Source organism: Leopardus geoffroyi, chromosome D4, assembly GCF_018350155.1.
Source record: "Leopardus geoffroyi isolate Oge1 chromosome D4, O.geoffroyi_Oge1_pat1.0, whole genome shotgun sequence".
Lineage (NCBI taxonomy): Eukaryota > Metazoa > Chordata > Mammalia > Carnivora > Felidae > Leopardus > Leopardus geoffroyi.
Window position 1 is genome coordinate 29,560,496 of NC_059342.1, and position 22,719 is coordinate 29,583,214.

Consider the following 22,719-nt stretch of genomic DNA (forward strand, 5'->3'; position numbering starts at 1 on the left):
TGATACCTCTTTGTTCTTCTAAGATTGATTTAGCTATTCAGGGTCTTTTGAGGCCCATACACATCTTTAAATTATTTGTTCTATTTCTGTGAAAAATGCCATGGAAATTTTGATAGGGACTGCACTAAATCTGTAGATTACTTTGGGTTGTATGAACACTTTTAACAATATTAATTCTTCCAATCCATGATCATGGAATATCTTCCCATTATTTGTATGTTCTTCAATTTCTTTCATTGATATCTTATAGTCTACATTGTACAGATATTTCACCTTATTGAATTTTTTCATAGGTATTTCTTTTATTTGCAATTGTAAATGGGATTTCTTCTCTTTCTGCTACTTCATTATTAGTGTATAAAAACAACAGATTTCTGCATTTTAATTTTGTACTGTGAAATTTTACTGAATTCATTTACTGGTTCTAACAGTTTTTTTGGTGAACCTTTAGGGTATTCTATACAGTGTCACAGCACCTGCAAACAGTGACATTTTACTTAACTCCTTTCCAACTTAGATGTCTTTTAGTTCTTTTTCTTGCCTAATTGCTGTGGCTATGACTTCTATTCTATGTTGAATAAAAGTGGCAAGAGTGGGAATCTTTGTCTTTGTTCCTGATCTTAGAGGAAAAACTTTCAGCTTTTCACTGTTGAGTATGACATTAGCTGTGAGTTTGTCATATATGGCATTATTTATGTTGAGGTACATACCACCTTCTATTCCCACTTTGTTGAGAGTTTATCATAAATGGACATTGAATTTTGTCAAGTCCTTTTTCTGCATGTATTGAAATGATTATCTGATTTTTATCCTTCATTTTGTTAACACAGTGTATCACATTGATTGACTTATGGCCACTGAACCACACTTGCACCCCTGGAATAAAGCTCCTTTGATCATGGTGTATGATCCTTTTTCAACTTGGTTTGCTAACATTTGAGAATTTTTAATGTAAGTTCATCACAAATATTAACCTAGGATTTTCTTTTTATCTTGTTTTTGTCTGGTTTTAATACCAATGTAATGATGGCCTTATAAAATGAGTTTGGTCCTATTTCCACCAGAACTAAGCACTCTATGATCAGTAGACTTGGTGCATGTCGGCAGTGGGGGCTGTGTTGGTCCTCTGGGGCAGAGGCCAGCTACACTGGCTCACACAGTCAGACTTGCCCTAGCAGGGTACAGGGCGGGTGGGGTTTGGTGTAAGAGGCTGGAGCCTCCACTGGGGGCACTATGTTGCTCACTGAAGTCCAGCTGCGCTAGTGCAGGAAGGGAAGATGGCATCACCCCACTCTCTTATCCCTAGGGAGGGTAGCTTGCACCTGCCACTGTTCAGGGAGTCCAGACAAGCAAATGATCTCTCCTTCTGTGTCCCAGACTTCCATCAGAACCCTGCCCTCAACCCTTCTGTGCCTGAGCCACTGACACACACACAGCCACAGCTCTCCTGTGTTTTATCTCTGGTGTGCAGCCAGGATTCAAAACTCCAAATCTTAAAGGAGTTAAAGGCAGACTGCTGCCCCCCTCCAGAAGAGAGCCTTGCAGCACTGTGCTTAGCACCATTCTGTCCCAGAAAAGTAGTCATACAGCCACAGAGCTGCCTGGAGTTTATGGTGAATAACAACAGAAAGCTGCAACCAGATTATCTGCCCTCTACATGTGCCTCTGTCCCTTGCTGTTGAACGGCTGCTCAAAGGCACCAGCTGGGTCTTTAATCATTGGAGAGGCAATACACCCTCTTCCAAATGCACTCTGGGAAGGGGAACATTCTCTCCCAGTGCAACCCAGGGGACCCCAACACCACGCTATCTGCTGTCCACTCCCAGGGCTCTGCCCTTCTCCCAAGAAGCACAGCTGCCCACCCAGATTGACTTCAGCTAATGGTACAGACTTTCAAAACCTCCAAATTTGAGCTCCACCATTTGCAAAAACTTGTGATAGTTCCTCCTGATTCCCCAGTCAATGGTTTTGCGGGAGTGCTTCTCTTTTGTGAACCCAACATCCTGCTCTCTTCTCCTCTCTTCCTTTTCCTCTCCACAAAAAAGGCTCCCTCCCTTCTGCAGTACTGAGGCTTTTCTCTCTCCCAAGTCTCCATACCTGTACCTGCCAAGTTTTCTCCCTCAAAACATGCAGATTGTTCTCTTAATCCTTCAATCAACTTCCTAGATGTTCAAAATGATTTGATGTTGATCTAGCTATTTTCAATGGACAAGGCAAGCCCAGGGTCCCCCTATTACTCCACCATCTAACTCCTCCCCTCATGAGATTGGAAACATTTTTCCAAATCTTCAATTTTTTGAGTCTGAGAAGCACAGGTATTAAATCTACTCTGAATATTTGGTAATTCACCAGTGAAGCTATCTGGTCCTGGGCCTTTGTTGGGAGTGCTTTGTTTAGAGATTCAATCTCCTTACTAATGATAAATTTATTCAGATTTTTTATTTTTTCATGATTCAGTCTTGGAAAATTATGTTGCTAGGAATTTATTCATTTCTTCTAGGTTGTCCAGATTATTGGTACATAATTGTTCACAGCAGTCTTTTATGATCCTTTGTATTTCTGTGGTATTAACTGTAACTTCTCTTTCATTTCTGATTTTATCTATTTGAGCCCTCTATTTTTTCTTGGTGAGTCTAGCTAGGGTTTGGCGATTTGGTTTATCTTTTCAAAGAACTAGTTCTTGGAGCACCTGGGTAGCTCAGTCAAGTGTCCGACTCTTGATATCAGCTCAGGTTATGAACTCATGGTCATGGGATCAAGCTCCACGTTGTCAGGTTCCAGGCTGACAGTGTGAAGCCTGCTTGGGATTCTCTCTCTCCCTCTCTCTCTCTCTGCCCTTCCCCCATTTGCATGTGTGTGCACACTCTCTCAAACTTAAAAAAAAAAAAAAAACTAGGAGCGCTTGGGTGGCTCAGTTGATTAAGCATCTGACTCTTGATCTTAGCTTAGGTCATGAACTCATGGTTCATGCGATCAAGCCCCTCATCAGGCTCTGTGCTGACAACACAAAGCCTGCTTGGGATTCTCTCTCTCCCTCTCTCTCTCTCTGCCCCTCCCTCATTTGCATGTGTGTGCACACTCTCTCTCAAATAAACTTAAAAAAAAAAACAAAAAAAACCTAGGAGCGCCTGGGTGGCTCAGTTGATTAAGCATCTGACTCTTGATCTTAGCTTAGGTCATGAACTCATGGTTCATGCAATCAAGCCCCTCATCAGGCTCCGTGCTGACAACACAAAGCCTGCTTGGGATTCTCTCTTTTTCTGTCTCTCTGTCCCTCCCCTCCTCACTCTTTCTCTCAATATAAATAAACTTTTAAAAAATGAACTCAAGTGGTTTAACTCGTCTTTAAAAAAAAAAGAACTAGTTCTTAGTCTCACTGATATTTTCTATTTTTTTCTTTAGTCTCTATTTCATTTATCTCTGCTCTGATCTTTATTATTTCATCCTTTCAACTAACTTTGGGTTTTGTTAGGGCTTAACTTTTACTCTTCTTTCTCAAATTCCTTTAAGTGAAAAGTTAGATTGTTTGATATTTTTTCTGTTTCTTGAGGTAGGCCTGTAAATAAACTTCCCTTTTAAAACCACTTTTGTGGGGCGCCTGGGTGGCTCAGTCAGTTAAGCATCCACCTTCAGCTTAGGTCATGATCTCATGGTTCGTGGGTTCGAGCCCCACATTGGGTTCTCTGCTGACAGCATGGAGCCTGCTTCAGATCCTCTCTCTCCCTCTCTTTCTGCCCCTCCCTGCTTGTATGTGCTCGCTCGCTTGCTCTCAAAAATAAATAAAAGTTAAAAAATAAATAAAACTGCTTTTGCTGCATCCCATAGATTTTGCAATGTTCTATTTCTGTTTTTATTTGTTCCCAGGTATTTTCTAATTTCCCTTTAGATTTCTTTGTTGAGCTAATGGTTGTTCAGTAGCAGACTGTTTAATCTCCACATTTTGGTATGGTTTCCAATTTTTTTCTTGTAACTTATTTCTAGTTTTATGCTACTGTGGTCAGAAAAGATGCTTGACAGGATTCCAATCTTCCTAAATTTTGAGATTTGTTTTGTGGCCTAAAATGTGACCTATCTTGAGAATGTTCCATGTGCACTGGAGAAAAATGTGTTTTCTGTTGCTTTGGATAGAATGTTCTGTATACATGCATTATGTTCATCTGATCTAATGGGTCATTTAAGCCCAATGTTTTCTTCCTGTTTTTTTTAGGGGAGCTGGATAATCTATGCATGGATATAAGTAGGGCATTAAAGTTCCCTACTATTAATGCATTGCTGTCCATTTCTCCCCTGAAGTCTATTAATATTTGCTCAGCTCAACTCCTATGTTGAGTACACAAATATTTATAAATGTTTTTTCTTCTTTTCTTTCTTAATGTTTTATTTATTTATTTTTGAGGGCAAGGGAGGGGCAGAGAGGGAGGGGGACTGAGGATCCCAAGCAGGTTCTGTGCCGACAGCAGTGAGCCAGATGTGGGGCTCAAACTCACAAACTCATGAGATCATGACCTGAGTGGAAGTCAGATGCTTCACCAACTGAGCCACCACCAGGCACCCCAAATCTTCTTCTTAAATTGACTCCTTCATCACTATGCAATGCCCTTCTCTGTTTTTTTTTTATTACAGTTTGTTTTTAAAATCTACTTTGTGTGATAGTTTAGGTAAAATAGTTTCTTTTTGTTTGCATTTACATGGAATATCTTTGTCCATCCCTCTACTTTCAGTCTGTACATTTGTTTAGATGTGAAGTGAGTCTTTTGTAAGCAATATACATAGATGAGTCTTGTTGGTTTTTTTAATCCATGCAGCCACTCTGTGCCTTTTGATTGGAGAATTTAATCCACCTATATTTAAGGTAAGTATCAATAATTATGCACTTATTGCCATTTTGTTAACTGCTTTCTGGCTGTTTTGTAGTTCCTCTCTCTTCCTTCCTTCCTCTCTTGCTCTCTTCCCTTGTGGTTTGATGACTTGATTCATAGTACCATATTTACATTCATTTCTCATTATCTTTTGTACATATACTACAAGTTTTTGCTTTCTGGTTACCATGAAGTTCACATTAACAGCCTCTCTATACACATATATTGATAGTATATTTTATGTTGGTAGCAACTTAAGTGTAAATGCTTTTTAAGACTCTCATTTTTACTACCTCTTCCAACATTTTACATTTTGATATCCTTTTTTACATCTCTTTATTTTGTGTATCCAACATTTAATCATAATAAGAACTCTCAACAGTATAGGAAGGAAAGTTCTTCAACCTGATAAAGACCATTAATGAAAAATTTACATCTAACATCAGACCTATTGGTAAAAGATTAGATGCTTTCCCCTTTAAGATCAGAAACAAGTCAAGAATGTCTACTCTCCCCACTTCCATTCAGCAATGTACTGTAAGTTTTAAGGGGCAAAAAAAGCATCCAAATGCAAAGGAAAAAATACAATTGCTTATATTGACAGATAACATGACAGTATATGTAGAAAATTCTAAGCAATTCACAAAAAAACCTGCTTGAAGTAATAATCAAAGTTGCATGGTACAAGACCAATATATAAAAAACAATTTTATTTTCATATACTGGCAATGAGAAACCTAAAAATGGGATATGAAAAAAAATTTTATACACAAAAGCATCAAAAAGGAAACACTATAAAGATAACAAAAGGACAAGACTTGTACAATGAAAATTACAAAACAATGCTCAAATAAATTAAAGATCTAAACAAATGAAAAGACATTCCATGTTCACATTACAATTTTATTTCTCCCTCAAAAGAGACCTACCGAGTCAATGCAATTTCTACTAAAATCCATCACGGCAGGCTTTTTTCAAAAAAAAAAAAAAAAAAATGACAAGATGATACTAAAACTTGCATGGAAATGTAAGGAAATCGGAATAGCCAAAACAATTTGAAAAAGAATAAGAATACTAGACAGCTTCTACTCAATTTCAAACTTTACTATAAAGCTACCATAATTAAGACAGTGTGGTGCTGGTATAAGAATAGGTGTTCAGATCACTGAAACAAAAATGAGTCTAGGAATAATTTATGGCCAATTGAGTTTTGACAAAAGCAGGGAAAAGTCAGTATTTTTTTTTTCCCAATAAACAAAGCTGGCACAACTGCATATACACATACAAGAAAGAAGATGAATTTGGATCCATATCTCATACCACACACAAAAGTTCATGGAAACTGATCATAAACCTAAGATCAAAAAAAAAGAAAAAAAAACTGATACATTGGACTTTCTCAAAATTAAAATTTATGTACTTCAAAAAATACCATGAAGAAAATGAAGACAAGTGGAAAGAATTATTTGCAAAACACATGTCTGATAATGGGCTTCTATTCAAAATATACAAAGAATGTTTACAATCCAATAATAAGGCAAACTACTGTGAAAACGTGTTAAGGAAACCCAAGTCAAAATCGGAACTGGGAAGTCATGAAGGGAGGGCTCTCACATACATATCATTCATTACAGCTTGCTTAGTCCAGCAAGAAAAATGAATATTTCCTCTCTGCATAGCAATAAGCTGCAGGCACCCAACAGCAACCATTCTCCCCTGTGGCCAATGAGAGGCTGTCACCACTTCACTCACCTACAGCCAATTAGAAGCCATCAACATTTTGAACCCTCATGTTCTTCCAATGGACATTGTTCAAAACAACCCCTCCAACCTCTTTCCCTCTGTAAAAGGATGCTCTCCTCCTTTGTTCTCAAGATTTGCCTATGGTTCATGAACATAGTTTTCTTGAGTTTCAATTCCTCTGCTATTATCAAATAAACTTGATTTTGCTGGTTATCATTTATATTTTTCCTTTTAAAAAACTGACATTTCATGGTGTCAGAAGTGGGATTCAAAGGCAATGAACCTGCAAGGAACTAACAACCCCTAGTACTATGTGTGGCACCAATTTGTGCTTCTGTGAGTTGTCTTCTCCCTTTCAGTTTGATAAGTCTTCTCTGAGATTCAATCCTCTAAATTCTCTCAAGACGGTCCTCCTTCTGGGACCCAGGCCAGTTTTATGTTAAAAAAAAAACTACAGTCCTTCCTCTTGTGCATCCTTAACTAAGTGTAACAACTTGGCCAAAGATAACTTAGAACTCCAAACGCCATCATGGGGAATCTTCAACCACCCAAACTTGTATTTTTCAGAACCAAATTAGAAGACCACAGCTTTGAAATTAAACAGACTGAATGGGGTGCCTATTTTAATTGATACCTGGAGGCTTCCAAATGTATCCAAGATTCTAAAATCACCTTTTTACAAAATACCATTTCCAAATTAACTAAGGTAAGCAAACAACTGAAAGAAAAGTCAAAAAAGTTTCTAAGGCCTCTTTTTCCCCCTCCCTTGTGCTCTTTGTCTCTGGTGGCAGCTTCTTTCCCTTCTGCACTATCCCCACCTCCTTTATATCCTCGGCTTTCTCATTCTGATCCCCTCACTGAACTTTCCTTTTTCTCCAAACCTCTCCCCACAACCTTCTGCCCTGAACCTATTAAAACCTGCCCCTTTAAAATCAGATCTTGTGCCAATCCAAATGCTAAACCCTTAATTTCTTATGTTGCCTGGGCTAAAGTTGAACTAGAAGCCATAGTCAAAGATTTTCCCAAAGTAACTGAGGATCCCCATAGATTTGCTGAGGAATTTAGTGCAGTTTTTCAAACTTATCAACCTGGTTTCTCTGGTTTGTATCAGCTAATCCATATGCTTGTTAGCGAAGGCAAGGCCCAACACTGGATGAAAACTACCAAATGGAATGATTCCAAGAAATCTAGAATTACAACATGGGGACAAAGAAACCCTTGCTGCCTTATTATATAATCAGACTTGAGGAACTGCCAAGTGACTCCTTTTGGTAATTCTCAGGAACTTTCCCAAAGCGAGCTGACTGGAGTAAGACTCAGGCTTGTACCCAGAAGCCCAATGAGTCCATGCATGACTATTATATATTATGCCAGCTCCAAATTATCTTTAAAGAAAATTCTGGTCTTCCTTTGGATGTTGAGTTCACCTGGATAGCCTTTAACGCTATGTTCATTAACAGGCTGAACTGGGATCTTTTTATTCTAATTAAAAGGATCAGGATGGAATGAAAAAGTATGTCTACTCCAGATTGAATTAATTTAGTAAACAAGGTCACCTACATCCTAGATGATTCAAATAAAAGGAAAAGCACAAAAACCTTTCATTTGAACCCCAACAAATGAAGTCTCCTAAACAAAACTAAAATCCTCCTGGTCTCTGCCATTATTGCAAAAAGCCAAAACATTGGAAGAAAGACTGCTATAAGCTCAAGTGCTCCAGGCACCTTCATTCAGCCCTCTAACGAGCCTTTCCAAAGTCCTCCTAACCCCAGTGAAGGAACTCCAATGAACTTCAAGACTTTATCCAGTCCTTTCCTTTAGTTGACCTGGTGAAACCACTCTCCAGATTAGGAACCGATCTCTCTCTGTCCTTACTGATTCTAGAGCTACATTCCCAGTGCTCAACTCCAGTACCATTAAACATCCTCTACCTCAGAGTACTAAAACAGTTCAAATAGTGGGAGTCTCTAATAAATCTCAACGGGTTCCTATCTCTAACCCTATCCCTTTTTGCTTAGGCATTTCAAGATACCCACCCTTTTCTCCTTGAAGTTTCTCTGACCCTATTCATTTATTGGGCCAACATTTCTTAGAAAAATATCATGCTGGGAGTTCTCTCCCAAAAGGGGGAAATAATTCTAGAATTTGATAACAGCAACCAAAATAGCCAACTAGATAAGTCAAATGATGCTTCAACATCTTATTTGCTCTGTCTCTGACACCAATATAGCTAATTCCAAGGGCACTAATCATTTGTCCCTGATGGATCAGCTATCACCGTCCCTGTGGGCAAAACCCTCAACTGATAACTTGCAGAATCCACAGTGCCCCGCCTGTTAAAGATCCAAACAGATTCCTCAAAAATTCTCCCCAGAATTAACCAGTACCCTATAAATAAAGAGGCCCTTCATGTCATTAAGTCAATAATAGAAGATTTTAAGACCGAGGGCCTCATTATCCCCTGCAACACCATTTTACCTGTGAAGAAACCAAATGGCCACAGATGGAGGCTCATCAGACCTTTGAGTCATAAACGATATTGTCATTGCTTTGCCACTCTGTTGTCCCCAATTCACCTTAGTAACCTTCATCCGTACTGAGAGCAAATTTTCTTTCATGACTGATTCATGTAGTGTTTTCTTCAGTATCCCAGTAGATTAAAACTAGTCAATATCTTTTTGTCTTTACTTGGAAAGAACAGCAATTAACCTGGACAGTAATGCCCCAGGGTTTCATAGAAAGTGTTAGGGTCAGGCGTAGGCTAGGGTAAAGGTAAGAGTCAAGAACTAAAATTTTAGGGGCGCCTGGGTGGCGCAGTCGGTTAAGCGTCCGACTTCAGCCAGGTCACGATCTCACGGTCCGTGAGTTCGAGCCCCACGTCAGGCTCTGGGCTGATGGCTCAGAGCCTGGAGCCTGTTTCCGATTCTGTGTCTCCCTCTCTCTCTGCCCCTCCCCCGTTCATGCTCTGTCTCTCTCTGTCCCAAAAATAAATAAACGTTGAAAAAAAAAAAAATTAAAAAAAAAAAAAAAGAACTAAAATTTTAGCAGTCAAAGTCTTTATTGGGAACTAAGGTCTGGGGCGAGGTTCCGTGACTCAGGGGGAGAGAGAGAGAGGAGTCAGGGAAGTCGCGCCTGGGTGTGGTGCGGTGGGGTGGGGTTTTTAAGCTGCAGCGGTTCTGGGTTTAGGTCTGGGTGGGCCTTTTTCGCATCAGGTCGTGCTGTCGCTGGGTAATTGGTTGACCTCCAATTCATTCTGGCGCGCTACTCGGGGCTTTCCGGTTGGGTTGCGCTGGCGCTCGGTGATTGGTTGACCTTCAATTCATTCTGATGCGCCGCTAGGGGCTTTTCATTGGGTTGCACTGGCAAGATGGCCGTCCCCTCTACTGTGGTTCCAAGGACATCCTAACAGAAAGCCCTTCTTATTTCCTCACAAACTTTAAAGGCTGATCCAGATGATATCAAGTTCCCTGGATGCTCCACTTTAATATAATATGCAGATGACTTCTCTGCTCCACTTCCCAAGCCTCCTCACAAGAAGATAGCATCCATTTGCTATAATTCCAAGCCAAAGAGGGATATAAAATCTCTTTAAAAAATTACAGTTTGTTCAGGGGCACCTGGGTGACTCAACCGGTTAAGAGTCTGCCTTCAGCTCATGTCATGATCTCATGGTTTGTGGGTCTGAGCCCCACAGCTCTCTGCTGTCCATACAGATCCCACTTTGGATCCTCTGTCCCCCTTGCTCTCTGCCCCTTCCCCACTTACGTGTGCTCACTTTCTCTCCCCAAAATGAATAAAAACAAAAAAAAATTACAATTTGTTCAAACTCAAGTTTGATATTTAGGGTATCTAATCTTACAACAAAGACTGCATCTAGATCCAGACAGGCTTCATGGCATCCTAAACTTCTCAAAGCCCAAACAAAACCAATGTCCCCTGAGAGGTTTTCTCACAGTGGCAGGATATTGTTGCAGCTGGATCCCAAACTTTTCCCTTATGGCCTAACCTTAATAGACCTTGTTAAAAATGTATTAATCAACGAAGATTGAGATGACATGACTTTTCAAATCTTAAAAGATCTGGTTTAATAACAACCCCCCCCACCCTTAGACACCCCAATTATCAACGCCCTTTCTTTTTTGTATATGGAAAAGGGAATGCCCTTGAGGTACTCACCCAAGAGCATGGAGATCACCACGGACCCGCAGGATATTAGAGACAACAACTAAATCCCATAGCCCAGAGATATCTCCCCCACTTATAGCTATACCTGCTACTGTCCTTCCTGTAAAGCCACTGAAAGAATGATCATGGGATCCCCTTTAACCATCTCTGTGCCACATGCTGCCAAAGCTCTTCTTAACTCTCATCATACTCAGTATCTTTCATTAAGCCATTTCACTTCCTAGGACATTGCCCTGTTAAATGCCCCTTATGTCACTCTTGCTTGTTGTAATAACCTTAACTTGCTACTCTTCTCCCCTCCTCTACTTATGAAAGCCCCCACAACTGCTAAATACTGACAGATCACCTTCTGATCCATGTGATTATTTATTTACATAAAACTTCAGATGTTGATTTTTCATAGTTCACTGATGGTTCATATTGGAAAGATGAAAATAGTAAATATTGTGCTGGATATGCAATATTCACCTCTGAAATAATTGAAGCAGCACCTTTGCTTTTGGTTACTTCAGCCCAACAGACCAAATTATATGCACTCTTACCGGCCTATATCCTAGCCAAGGGCAAAATTGCAACATTTGCACTGACATGCCTTTGGAGTGGCTCATGATTTTGGAATGTTACATAAACAACCTGGCTTTTTTTTTTACTTCCAACAGAGATATCATTAAAAACAGCCCTTACTTTCAGTAATTATTGGATGCCATATTCTTACCTGCTGCTTTGGCTATTATTAAAGTCCAGGAGCATTCTAAGCTTCATTCACTGGAAGGTAAAGGAAATCGCTTCACTGACATTTCCACAAAAAAATGCTGCCTTCAAAAGGTCCAAAAGTCAAACCTCTGTTACAGTCCAAAGGAACTCACCTCCAGATGGTAGTCTGGAGAAACTAACTAGAGACACACAACAATCTCCACCAGAAAAGTAAAAACAATATTGACAAACAAATGGTTGTTGATATGATAAAAAGAGAAACATGTTCAGGACCAAATAAAAACCCAGTTCCACCAGAAATTCTTTAACTCTCATTTTTTATTCCCCTTTTTAAAGTACAATTAACATACAGTGTTTTATTAGTTTCAGGCACAATATAATACTTCAACACTTCTAAACATTATTAAGTATTCATCAAGAGAAGTTTACTCCTTTTTAAATGTTTATTTTTGAGACAGAGCACAAGTGGGGAAGGTGGAGAGAGAGAGAGGGACCAAGGATCACTGACAGCAGTGAGCCCAATGCGGGGCTCAAACTCATGAATTGCAAGATCATAACCTAAGCCGAAGTATGACACTCAACAGAGTCACCCAAGCACCACAAGTTTAAAACATACTCTTAATCTCGCTCTTTATTTCACCCACCCTCCATCCACCTCCCCTCTGGAAACCACCAGTTTGTTCTCTGTACTTAGGAGTCTGTTTGTCTTTTTTTCTTTGTTCATTTGTTTTTGTTTCTTAAACTCCACATAAGAGTAAAATTATATGGTATGTCTTTTCTCTGCCTGACTTATTTCACTTAGCATTATACCCTCTAGGTACCCTCTAGGTACGTCCATGTTGTTGCAAATGGCAAGATCTCTTCTTTTTTATGGCTGAGTAATATTCCATTCTGTGTGTGTATGTATGCACACAAATACATCGTCTTCATCCATTCATCTATCAGTGGACACAGGGCTGCTTCCATATCTTGACTATTGTAAATAATGCTGCAATATACATAGGGTGCATATATCTTTTCAAATTAGTATTCTCATTTTCTTGAGGTAAATAACAGTGGTGGGATTACTGAATCAAGTGATAATTCTATTTTTAATACTTTGAGGAAACGCCATACTGTTTTCCACAATGGTTACACCAATCTACATTCCCATCAACAGTACATAAGGGTTCCTTTTTCTCCACATCCTCATCAACACTTGTTATTTCTCGTCTTTTTGATTTCAGCCATTCTGACAGGTTTGAGGTGCTATCACATTGTGTTTTTGACTTGCATTTCCTTGATGGTTGAGCATCTTTTCATGTATCTGTTGTCCATCTGTAGGTCTTCTTTGGAGGAATGTCTATTCAAGTCCTCTGCTCATTTTTTATTGGATTATTTTTGGTGTCAAGTTGTGTAAGTTCTGTATATATTTTGGATATTAACCCCTTATTGGATATGCCATTTGCAAATATGTTCTCCCATTCAGTAGGGTACCTTTTGTTTTGTTGATGCTTTCCTTCGCTGTACAAAAGCTTTTTATTTTGATGTAGTCCCAATAGTTTATTTTTGTTTTTGTTTCCCTTGCCTCAGGAGACATACCTAGAAAAATGTTTCTATGGCCAATGTCAAAGAAATTACTGCCTGTTTTCTTCTAGGAATTTTATGGTTTCAGGTCTCACATTTAGGTCTTTAATCCATTTTGAGTTTGACTTTTTTTTTAATGTTTATTTATTTTGAGAGAGTGCACGTGCACGGGCACACACAAGCAGGAGAGGGGCAGAGACAGCAAGAGAATCCCAAGCAGGCTCTGCGATGACAACACAAATGCGAGGCTTCAATCCCACAACCCTGTGACCATGACCTGAGCCAAAATCAAGAGTCAGATATTTAACCAAATGAGCTACCCAGGTGCCCTCAATTTTTTTAGGTTATTTTTAAAGTTCCCATTATTGACCACTGTACATGCATTAAACAACTGGTCTATGGATAAAACGACAAGGTTTCTGAATACTAGTGGGGAAAATAGTAAGAAAACCACAAAAAATGTCTACTCTGATCATCCCACCTGCCCAAAATACAATCCAAGGAAACCTATCTTCACTGCTACTGGGTACTTTAAATTGCCTAATGGACCATTCGAGATTTGGAAAATTGGCTTTATTCAGCTACCCCCATCTCATGGATACAAATATGTCCTGGCAGTGATTCACTTCTTCCCACTGGGTCAAAGCCTTTCCTTGTAGACAAGCTACTTGCCTCTTCAGTAGCTAAAATCCTGCTTGGGGGAAAAAAAAAATCATACCTACTGGAGAAACCCTTCTTAGCTCCATAGTGACCAAGAAATTCATTTTATTGGCGGATTATTATGGTGAGTCTATGCTGTATGACCAGTTCTGTAGCATTTTCACTGTCACTTATCATCCTTCACTCATCCTCGGTCTTCAAGACTAGCTGAACAAATCAACAGCACTATCAAAACTCAATTGGCAAAATTTGTTGAAAACCTCCAAACACCCTGGCCAAAAGAACTGCCTTGGTCCATCCTAATCTCAGATCCACCCCCTTTGGAACCCACAAGTTTGCACCTTTGATATAATTATTGAGTACCCCATGCATCCAGCTTCATTCTTTTTTGACCTACAGCTAATAAAAGAAGGTATATTTCAGGGGCACCTGGGTGGCTCAGTCAGTTCAGCATCTGACTCTTGGTTTTGGCTCAGGTCATCATCTTGCAGTTCATGGGCTGGAGCCCAGCATCGGGCTCCGTGCAGACAGTGCAGAGCCTGCTTGGTATTCTTTCTCTCCCTTTCTCTCTGCCCCTGTCCTGCTCATGCTCTCTCTCTCTTTCTCTCAAAATAAGTAAATAAACTTAAAAAAAAAAAAGGTATATTTCAGTATTGCAAAGGTCTCATTACATCCCTTGAAAGTAATCATGTGCTTATAGGGCAATGTTTTCATGGCACATTCCCAGGAAATGAAGACTCCAAGCACCACACCCTGTAACCTGAAGATTTCATCCATTGGAAAGGACGTCTTCAAAAAGACTCTCTTCGACCACACTGGAAAGGCATATTCCTGACCAATTCTTGTGCCATCAAAACTCCAGAGTTGACTCCTGGACCCATGTGTCTCATCTAAAGGAAGGCCCAAATGCTGACTAAACCTGCACACCAACAGTGACCTAAAATTAAAGATTTCCAGGAACTGAATCAAACAACAGCTGAAACAGTTTTCCCAAGATGATGAGGTTAGACCTGTATATTCTCCCCTTTCTGCTTTTTCTCAATTTATTTTCTTCTTCTGTATGCTGGAGAGACAATGACCTTGTTTGCATTTTGTAGAGGTCACTTTTAGACAACAGACTTGAACAATGGAAACTTAATCAAGGCACAAGGGCCCACAGCAACCACCTGGCTAAATACAGACAGGCCCTTTAGGCCAACATAATATCCATAATACCCATAAGCCCAAACTGACCAATGGGATACTTACAATAAGGCACAGGTAATAAATTTGGGAAAATTCCATCTGCTCATACCTCCTCACCACCCCCCTTTAAAAACAGCCTGCATCCACTACCTCATAGCAGACAATCTCTCCTTTGCTATCCTGCCTGCCCGATGCTCCCTTGCAATGTATTCAATAAATGTCTCCTTTGTTATGCCTCAGGTGAATCTTTCCATTGCCTACACAGCCAGCTTCCACCCCATCGGGTGGCCCCACATTTTAGGGGCCCCATCCGATCATGTGAGACACACCACAAATTTCCCAATCCTTGGCCAAAGGAAGAAACATTTCTGTTAGATCTGTCCTCAGAAACCCTGATCTGTCCCTGACAGCTGTGAACCTTTAGTCTTCCCTGTAGCAAACTTCTCCCTCATCTCCAATGCCGCCACCCCTTGGGAGATTTCTGAGTCAAACTTCTACAACCAGGTTTTCCTGTACCTTGCTTTGACCTGTCCTGTCATAACTCTCAATGCAACTAATCATACCCATTCCATCTACACAGTTCCTCATTCTTACTACTACCTTAGGTCTACCTGCTGCAGCAAAATATCCCCCCTTTGTACGGCCTTCAAGAACCAAGTCCACAGAACAAGATGGTTTCTCCTTAATTATTCCCTAAACACCTCTGACCCTTGGTTCAAAAGGGCCAATTAAATAATCCCAATTAACATCATTATTAGTGATCAAACCCTAGCAGGATTATTATGTATGTATGTGTGTACATACATTATGTATGCACTACCTGGTTTTGTCTTTCTCTGTGGTGAATCACTGGGCCTGTGAATGTTTAGACCACTGGGGGATTGTAAGACAATGCATACTAGGAGTTCTAACTGTCCCCAGGGACATCCACAATAAATCTAAAGTCTTTCAGGTTTTCCCCATTAAAACTTCATCACCACATTAAAAGATAATTCCCAGGAGGCATATGTGACTCTGGATTTGCCTCCATCAGGACGGCTGTTACCCGTTTTGTGGACTTTCATGACAACGAACAAATGATTAGAAATCTCCCTCTGGAATTGGGAAAACTTGCCAACCCCAGCCCTAAGGCAACAGCAGCCCAACAACACTTAACTCACTGGCTAAAGTACAAGTATACCTCATTTAATTGTGCTTCACTTTAATGTGCTTCACAGATATTATATTCTTTTATTACAAACTGAAGGTTTGTGGCAACCCTTTGTCAAACAAGTCAATCAGTGCCATTTTTTCAACAGCATTTGCTCATTTTGTGTCTCTGTGTTACATTCTAGTAATATGCTACTTCATGCTCTTTCATTATATTTGTTACAATGATCTGTGATCAGTTATTACAACTTGCTGAAAGTTCAGATGGTTAGCCGTTTTTTAGCAATAAAGTACTTTTTAATTAAGACATATATTTTTTTAGACATAATGCTATCGTACACGTAATAGACTACAGTACAATATGCACTGGGAAACCAAAACATCCTTTTGACTCACCTTATTGCAATATTTATTTTACTGTAATATTCACTTTATTGCAGTGTTCTGGAACTGAACCCACAATATCTTCAAGATATGCATATAGCCTTTGATTACCTACTTGCCAAACGAAGCATTTATACAATAGCAAACACCACCTGTTGCACATGGACAAACCCTCCAAAGTAGAAACCCAATCACATAAAATTAGGGAACAAGCACACTGACTACAATAAATTCCACCTGAAGATCTAGGTAGGGTCCTTTGCTCCTTTTAGCTTATAACCTTGAATGGATACAGATTTCGGATGTGAAATACCTGAGAGTTCCCCCTCCCACTGTTTGTTACTCAAACGTGGCTTCCATGATTTCCAATCTGTGCACTTCCCTCTGATGTGGGACATGACATTCAGGAAGTGTCCTTCCTGACACTGAAAGACAAAAACAATTCTAACGAGGAACAGATGACCCAACTCTTGATTGGTGAAGAGTTGATTGGAAGACAAGTGTGAAAATATGATAAGGAACCCTAACTGAAAACTGGAGTTTGGAAACCATGAAGAGATGACTAATACACATATCATTCATCCCAACTTGCATACTCCCAGCAGGAAGAAGGAAGGTTTCCTTTCTGCCCAGCAACAGCAAGCTGCCCTCACCTACAACCAATTAGAAGCCACCACCACTTCAAATTCTCATTTTCTTCCAATGAACTTTTGTTCAAAACAGACCCTCTCAAACTCCTTTCCTCTATAAAAGGACACTCTCCTGCTTTGTTCTCAGGACTCGCCTAAGGTTCACCATAGTTTGCTTGTCCAGAATTGCAATTCCTCTGCTGTTCCTCAGTAAACCTGATTTTGCTGCCTGAATCACCTTTTACTTCTTAAACCTTTTACTTTTAAAAGGCTGACACAAGCCAATTAAAAAATGGACAAATGTTTCGACATTTCAAAAGTGACCTAGAAATTGCTAATAAGTACATGAAAATAGAGTCAACATCATTTGCCAATAGGGAAGTGCAAATTAAAACCACAATGATACTACTTTCACACCCACTGGGATGGATATTTAAAGAGACAATTAACAAATGAAGTCGTGGAAAAATTAAAACCCCCATACACTGCTGGTGGGAATATAATATGGTATAGCCACATTGGAAAAGTCTGACACTTTCTTAAAAAGTTAAACATGTGGGGCGCCTGGGTGGCGCAGTCGGTTAAGCCTCCGACTTCAGCCAGGTCACGATCTCGCGGCCCGTGAGTTCGAGCCCCGCGTCGGGCTCTGGGCTGATGGCTCGGAGCCTGGAGCCTGGTTCCGATTCTGTGTCTCCCTCTCTCTCTGCCCCTCCCCCGTTCATGCTCTGTCTCTCTCTGTCCCAAAAATAAATAAACGTTGAAAAAAAAAATTTAATAATAAAAAAAAAAAAGTTAAACATGAACTTACTATACAACTCAGCAATTCCACTCGTAAACACCCCCCAAAAATAATAAAAGCATACGTCCAAAGACTTACATATGAATACTCACAGCGCATTATTCACAACCAAAAAGTAGAAGCAACTCAAGTGTCCACCAACTGATGAACAGATAAACAAAATGTGGTAGAGACATACAATGGGATATTATTCAGCAATAAACAGGAACAAACTATCGATACATGCTACAAAATGGATGAATCTCAAAAACATCATGCTAAGTGAAAAAAACCAAAAGCACTTTTATGAATCTATTTATATGAAATGCCCCCAAAAGGCTAATCTATAGAGACAAGAAAGCAAATCAATGGTTGCCTGAGGCTGAAAGCCAGAGTTAGGATTGACTATGAATTTGCACATGCAAAGCTGCTAGGGTGATGCAAATGTTCTAAAAATGAATTGTACTAATCACTGCACAATTCTAAAAATCTACTAAATTTACTAAAAACCACTGAATTCTTTAGAAAACAGAGTATACATAGTATACAGTTTCAAAAAAGGTAATTTCCTTTAAAACTCTGCCTTCCTATAACTAGAGAAAGGTACCAAGATTATAGATGTTCCTGTATCACTGATCTTAACAGAGAAATTTCTACACGCTCAGCAGGACTTATGAAGAGTCTAAGAGAATGGACCAGAAAACTTGCAAGGTCTCTTCCAGAGCACAAAAAAAAAAAATAATAATTGATATTTAGAAAACAAAATGCTCAAGACTTGTAGTGTTATCTAACTTTTCTGATGAATTTTTAAGTTTTTTTCTTCTCAATTTCTACTACATTTTTATTAAAACACTGCAAACTCAATGGACTTCTCCCATAGGTGTTCTTTCATATTAAAATCAGTCATTCAAGGGGCGCCTGGGTGGCGCAGTCGGTTAGGCATCCGACTTCAGCCAGGTCACGATCTCGCGGTCCGTGAGTTCGAGCCCCGCGTCAGGCTCTGGGCTGATGGCTCAGAGCCTGGAGCCTGTTTCCGATTCTGTGTCTCCCTCTCTCTCTGCCCCTCCCCCGTTCATGCTCTGTCTCTCTCTGTCCCAAAAATAAATAAACGTTGAAAAAAAAATTTTAAAAATAAATAAATAAATAAAATAAAATAAAATCAGTCATTCAGGGGCGCCTGGGTGGTTCAGTTGGTTAAGTGTCCCACTCTAGGTTTCGGCTCACATGATATCAGGGTTTGTGAGTTCAAGCCCACATCCAGCTCCATGCTGCCAGTGCTTGGCATTCTATCTCCCTCTCTCTCAGTCCCTTCCTTATTTGCACTCTCTTTCTCTCAAAATAAATAAAATTGAAAAAAAAAAGTCAGTCAGGCAGGATCCATAAACAAGAACAGAGAATATTCATACCCCAGACTAAAATTTTACAAATCCATTTGGTACTGATTTCCAGCCTGATTTGAGGCTCCACCACTACCAACTTGGAACTGCCACGCCATGTGAGATTTCTCTGGCGCTCTCTGTGGCCTAGGTAATCAATCCAACTTTCTACTGGCCAGGCTGGCCTCCTTGTAGCTGGTTTTCATAAATACAAAATTTGTATAATTGTTACTGGAACTACTTGCTGAAATATGGAACTGGTTTAAAATACCATTTATTTTAAAATGTACATGCAGTTTCACATACATGCAGCAACACATCTTCCACACCCAGCCAATCAGTCAAGTTAATGCTTTTTATTAGAGAACAAAAAATTCCAATATAGAGTTTACCTTTCTTTTCTGGACTTCTGGTAAATGTTTTTCAAGAAAACAAGAATAGGACTGAATAATGAAAAAATGAATTAAAGTGTAATATATACTAAAGTATAATTAGTCCAATTCTAAAGAAGCAGGACCTAACTTTTACAGGAAAAGGCCTCTGATAAAACTAGGAAAAGCAAATTGTTTTGATGCGGTCTTTCTTTTTTTTTTTTTCAACGTTTATTTATTTTTGGGACAGAGAGAGACAGAGCATGAACGGGGGAGGGGCAGAGAGAGAGGGAGACACAGAATCAGAAACAGGCTCCAGGCTCTGAGCCATCAGCCCAGAGCCTGACGCGGGGCTCGAACCGCGAGATCGTGACCTGGCTGAAGTCGGTTAAGACGCTTAACCGACTGCGCCACCCAGGTGCCCCGAATGCGGTCTTTCTTGTATACGCATATGAATGCTTATTTCCATGTGAATCTGGCACAGCCCATTATTTTGAAACATCAATTTAAGTTTAATGGATAAAGTCACAATGAACATGTTTTCTATATGTTTATGTAATAAATGATCCCAACACATGGTATGAATTCTACCATTTGTAACAACCTTTCCTCCCCTCCTGAAGAGGATAGTGAGAAAAGATGCTGAGCTGCACATCACTGAGGGTGAGTGGCATCCATAAATAGCTGAAGTTGGGTGGCCCAAAAGTGCCCTGCTCATGTGATAAATGGTAAGTCAATCATATCACAGTTAAGATGCACCAAATGGGACAGAAGTTACAAATGAAAGCTGGAGCACGAGAGTTTCAGATTAGGACAAAATCACTGGCACATGGAGGTCTTTGCTGGAAAATTCCTCGGCCTCTTTCAAAATTCTGGTCCCAAATTTGTCATGTTTCAAAAACTCCTAATCTTTTGCCCTCCAAACCTTTAGCCCATACACGATGACCACAGAGGGTTCACGGTTGTAAAAGCGCCCACGTAAATACAAAAAAGCAAGCCAACAAACAACAATCCCCCAAAATATCAGGGCTTTGGACGTGATTTGGCCTGGCGGTCAAAGAAAGAAAGTTGCAAGGAGACAATCACCCATGAGAACCTTTCTGCCCTTCAGCGACAAAAGACCTGGAAGGCAAGAGGGGTAACAGGCTCGCCCCCTCCCAACGCCCTAGAGGCAGGGCGACGGAGAGCAAGCGGCCAGCTGTAGAGGGCGATGGGGTAGAAGAGGAGAGCTTTTCACAGCTCCCACGGATCCGGGTCGAAGAAATTCACCTTTGCTCCTCTCCTTTTAAGTAGACGTAGCTGCCAGCACTCAATGAACCAAAAGAACCAAAGCGCCAATTCCCAGTTCTCACCGTTCCGGGGGCTCTCTTCCGCGTGACCCCTACGCCGGGCCCACCCCCAGGCCTGCCCACACTTTGGCCACGCCCCTCGCCCGCCGCTCCGCCCCTCCGCGGGCTCGCGCCACCTCAAGCCCCTACCCACCTCCTCCCCTCAGCCCCCTGTACACGGCCGGGGCGCAGCTCACCTAACTAGATGCGCAAAGCGCGGCGAACGTTCTCGCGAGTCTTCCCTCCCTACCCTCCCCCTACCCTACCTCCACCCTTCGGCTGACGTGTCGGCCAGACCCCCGAGGGAATCAGCCGTCTTTGCTCTCGTTCTGCGGCCTCTCGCTTACCGGGTGGTCTGCGCCAGCCAGAGCTGCTTCAGCAGTTTGGGCAGTGGCAGAAAGGACGCCTCCGCCCGGGTTCTGTGACTTGCAAGTTTGGCTTTGCCCCGTACTGGTTTTTTGTTTTGTTTGACTTTTTTGGAATTTTCCCGCGGTCGCTCGGCAGTGGAGCCGCGCGCACGCGCTCTTCCCCGCAGTGCACTCTGGGGCCTGGCGAGCGGTGCCGCGCGCCTCCGCGGCATCGCGGGAAAATTGCAACGAATCTCGCGCTTGTGGGGGCGGGGCGGGGGCCAGCCCCGGCTCGGCCGGAAGTTAGCCGGGCGCGCTGCAGGACCTGTGGGGGAAGCGGCGGATGTCTTAGTTTTCGCGGGATCGCTGCTGGGTTCACGGCCGAGAACCAGACGGCAGGAAGGACCCGGGGAGGAAAAACTTGGGGTTATTAATCAGGTTGCTGCCCAGGTATTGCAAGACTCAGCCCAAAATGCGGAAGAGGTAAAATGGGAATCGTTTTTTAAAAAGAAAAACTGAGTCTTTGTCCAGGGGTAAAACCTCTAAACACGGACTAGAATATGGTTTGCTAGCTGTGGTCATACAGAAATAAGGAATCTTTGGGGGGGGGGGGGGGTTAATAATCCCACCCATCCCCTCCCAATCAATTCCATACAGTGTGTTTCGGTTTCAGATCAGTTCAACGAAACCACTTAAATGAAAACATTTTCGGTAAACTTGCATTCCTCTTAATGTTACCTCGTCTTGGTGAATTTTTTTCTTTTTATTCTTTAACTTAGCAGTGTATGGAGGTTTTTCATAGGTGTTTAAATTGTAAAAAGAAATAATCAGGGATCTAACCTTAAGCTTTAGATTATTTTTTAAATCAGTGCTTTATAATCTTAAAACTACAATTTAATAGTTGCTTTCAAAACAACTTACTGCAAAGCAGTGTATGCATGTAATGAAAATACTCAAGCACTTCCAGCCTTCTATGATGAAGGACTACCCATTTTACCTAAGAATAAATTGAATACAGGGATTAGGTAATTTATCAAGTTTACACAAGTTGTAAGTGACAAAGTTAGCCTGTAGGTTAGTGGTAGTGATGTGGGAAACAAAAGCAGAAGGAAATGGTAGATAAAATTAAATTTATTTATAACCTGCAGCTCTGACAAATACTTGAGGCAGGCAGAGCGAAATGTTTCTCCAGGAACTCCCTACTCTCTTAATGCTTTGCTAGAGGGAAGAACAACCTTGGCTTGGCAATAAGCTAGGCCTCCAGTATTCTGTGAGTCTTCTTTAGCATATGAAAATCTCATTGGAAAGTTCCCCTTGACTTTACCTCCCCAACTCCTAAATATAACCTGTCTCTGCAGGGTCCAGGGCAGCTCTTTCTGCCCATGGGTCCTGTCCCTGTACTTTAGTAAAATCACCATTTTTGCACCGAAGACGTCTCAAGAATT

General features: G+C 40.8%; 1 protein-coding gene across 5 annotated transcripts in view; it reads right to left on the reverse strand.

Annotated features, from left to right (window-relative positions):
* FANCC (FA complementation group C) overlaps positions 1-21,466 on the reverse strand; it is a 276,077-nt gene extending 254,611 nt beyond the window's left edge. For all 5 annotated transcript variants that reach the window (XM_045470322.1, XM_045470325.1, XM_045470324.1 and 2 more), the window contains exon 1: positions 21,275-21,466. The gene's annotated coding sequence lies outside the window, so the exon portion shown is untranslated. The remainder of the gene's footprint in view (positions 1-21,274) is intronic.
* Positions 21,467-22,719: the final 1,253 nt, after the last annotated feature.